This window comes from Anabrus simplex, chromosome 3 (genome assembly GCF_040414725.1).
Source record: "Anabrus simplex isolate iqAnaSimp1 chromosome 3, ASM4041472v1, whole genome shotgun sequence".
Lineage (NCBI taxonomy): Eukaryota > Metazoa > Arthropoda > Insecta > Orthoptera > Tettigoniidae > Anabrus > Anabrus simplex.
This window is the reverse complement of record NC_090267.1, coordinates 165,865,341-165,868,877: the sequence shown is the minus strand read 5'-3', so window position 1 is coordinate 165,868,877 and position 3,537 is coordinate 165,865,341. Positions and strand designations below refer to the sequence as shown.

The window sequence follows — 3,537 nt, the reverse complement described above, 5'->3', positions numbered from 1 at the left end:
TGTCATTTTCCTATCCTGTTTATTATTCACGTCGCTCCCTTTCATGGCTGATCTTGTGTGAGTTATCACGAGTTGTGACTTACGCACACCCGTACGATGACCATGACAGTCCGGCTGAGTATCACACAATCAGAACAACCCCTGCAGTATCCAATTTATAACTATGAATCTTAGCACTTCGGACATGTGCTTAACGTCTCCATCCGTTCGGTTACGTGGCGGGTACTCCATTCCAAATAATTGCCAACCCGTTCGATACCAAATGTAATCAGATTGTGGCACGAACCTGGCAATTTGACTCCATCATAGCACACTATCCTCCCTGTGAGTGGCCTATCTGTTACTAAAAATGCTACAGTGTAAACTATAAACAAGGCCCGGCTAGCTCAGTCGGTAGAGCATGAGACTCTTAATCTCAGGGTCGTGGGTTCGAGCCCCACGCTGGGCGCCAAGTATACACCCTACCGGGCTTCGAATGGATGACCCCCGCATAAGAATGCCTCCACGTAACGGGGTAAACACCCACGGATGAGATTTGATTGGAGAGCGGGTCGAATTGCTTAACGAGCTTCGAACCGCTCCCCTTCCTACTTTCTGTGCCGGCCCGGCAGCCTGAGCACTTGGGGAAGTGGTACGTTCAAAGAAAAACAAAAACAACAAATACTTAAGATGGAGTCCTATGTCTATAATATGAAAGTAGGATCTCTGGGTTCAAATGCCTATTGGATACTGCTTAACACTGCTACAAATGACAAGAATCATAAAATAGGGGTTACGAATGCAAATTTATTCAAATATGACCATTTTAAAAAAAAGTTGACACAGCTCTATACAATGACTCTCCACATATGGGAGGAAAAGAAATAATAATCATTTTAAAATACGAATCGCCCATGGGCGTCGTCTGCATAACGGTATGATTGAGGTTTCGCGACTTGCTATCGTTCATTTTTCCTCATTAATTCATACCGTTCCATGAAATTTGTAAATTATTCTGTCTATCACACCGTGGGATGACCTGATGTCCTTATTCACAAATATTACTAGCTGTTCTAAGCACGAACATAACCGGGGCCTACGCTACATAATATCATATTAAAAGACACATTTGCATAATGCACAAACAAACACAAATACCATTTTTGCTAAACCCCGGACTCCTCATCTATTACCAAGACCACACGACGTGCACATAGGTTCTGTTTGAACTCAAAAATATGTGCACATCATTACGAAACATACACAAAACATATGGATATATATACACTTCATGCACACAAGAGAACCATTCCTAGAAAAGAAACAGCATGGTTATCACTGTCTCCGGCCCAACGCGCAAGCTTGGAGCAGCTCGCTCAAGGGCACCACCATAATCCGGAGTCGAACTGGCAGATTCCCGACCGAGAGGTACTGTGGGTTTCTGTAGATACCGAGAATAGCTACAGTCTCATATCGCCGGATATCTGGGGGAATCCCTACTCATTTATTAAATACCTTTAAAAGAAATCACCGTGATATTATCATTATGCAAGTATTCTTAGCTAGGCCATTTAAACCAACCGAGGGGAGCGCGAGGTTGACCCAGGGCTCCAAGTTAGTCTTAACACAATGGTTTAAAGGGATCCCTCTGTCACGAGGGCGAGAGCCTGGCATTCACAACAACAGGAAGGCCGGCCATTCACTTCGCACGGCCGTTCTGATTCTTCTCTCGCTCACACGTCTACCCCCTCATCTCGGGGACACATTTCCACGGCCCGCTTCATTTGCATATTCATATCATTATGGAATTCCCATGAAATACTCTTTTTATTCACTCCCTTCTCATTATTATCACTGAGACTGTGGGCACGATCACTTCTCAATCATCTCATCGTAAATTCCTATTCGGCCTTCTCACTACGTCTCATATCGCGTATCTTCTTCCCTTGGGCCTATGGCTCTCATGGCTCCTCGTTCATACCACATAAATACACTTATATTTAAACCTTCTGACCAAAGATTACGGATGGGCCTCACCCCGGCTATAGATTAAAAGAAAACACTCCAAACCATTATGGCCAATTAATCAAAAATCACGGGAGACTTGCACATGGTTCCACACACCTACCAAAATGACACAACATATACCTCTCTCGGTCGGGATTTTCTTCTTTCTTGCAGTACATGCACTGATTATATCTGTAAGCTAGGCATGCATTGTCTGACTGACCCATGAGTTTCCCTGGCATATCCGACAACCACGTGGGACAGTGACTACCAACATTCGACATATTTCCCTGCTTGCCAGCACTATGTTTCATATCCACCCCTACGGGAAACTCAAATATTCTCCTAACCTTGTTCCCATATTTGCTAGGACACTCTACATTAAAAATATAACCCTCACGATAAGCTAATCATTAAGAAAGAAATATGAGTCGTCCGGGAATTTAGCTCCCTTGAATTTTACTTCAACATTATAAAATCAATAAAATTTCCATATAGGACATGCATTAACTTACAACATTTTGATATTTACAAAAGAACGCTAATCCTATCCCCGGGTTATATCATGCTTAGAAATTAAATTTGGACATCACTCATCTGTTTGATGGCCGTTGTTTCTCCCCCCACGGGAGACCCATGGTGAAGTTCTTAGTACTCCATGACCACTCGGTAGGTGGCGGGCGTGCAGTCCTTCATCCCTGGTCCATACAAGTCCGACATCCTGGGGAACTCGTCACAGCTGAAATCTTACAGGAATCCAAGTGGGTAACACTTTTACACTCGTCACACGTCCTCTATTTCAGAGTTTACACCCGCGTTCACAGTAAGAATCGGGTGGCTCACGAGATTCGAGCCCCTGATCCAAAGTAACACTTTGGGTGATACCAAATTATGAATTTCACTGACTCATTAAGCCGGCAGTTTCTCCGCCGAATTCTAATGCTTGTTCGAAAATTATGCTCGCGGTTTTTACTAGTTTGACACGCAGCACAGAAACAATTCACCTAGGCTCGTTTGGCCTCCCGTTCACTACACAAAGGCTTTTGTACAAGGGTTTCTGACTGTAACTGGAGCACCGCGGGACGCAGTGTCCGTCTCACGACCGTAAAAGAACAACTGTCTCTGCAAGGGCCCGCTCGGCCTATATTATCTCGCCCGCCGGAAACTTGGGGGCGTCAACTTCACGGTTCATTAAGAACAAGAACTCCTTTCGTACCAAGAATTGACGATATTTAAATATTGCATCTTGTAGCCCTCTGTCTCCCCTTTCATTTGAGCCAAGCGTGCTGGACCTCCGATCAGCAGTTTTTATGTAATTTGCTTCCCGCCTTTGATTAATTCATTAGCGTCCCTCGGGAGGCGGAGTCAATTTTGAGCGCGACTTTTGGCTTGGGTGACGCCGCTATATCCACATGTGTTAGCGATATGTTACATCTTGACGGCTGGTGACCTCATTTCTTCCCCTGCATAAGTTATTACATATTTTTAGTCTAGGGAATGCAGAAAATTTCGCTCTATTCAATGGTGTGTCTCACATAATTTTCCTATGTC

General features: G+C 44.2%; 1 non-coding gene across 1 annotated transcript; it reads left to right on the top strand.

Annotated features, from left to right (window-relative positions):
* The first annotated feature begins 375 nt into the window (after positions 1-375).
* Positions 376-448, top strand: TRNAK-CUU (transfer RNA lysine (anticodon CUU)). The gene has a single exon. It is a non-coding gene; the product is annotated as a tRNA-Lys (tRNA).
* Positions 449-3,537: the final 3,089 nt, after the last annotated feature.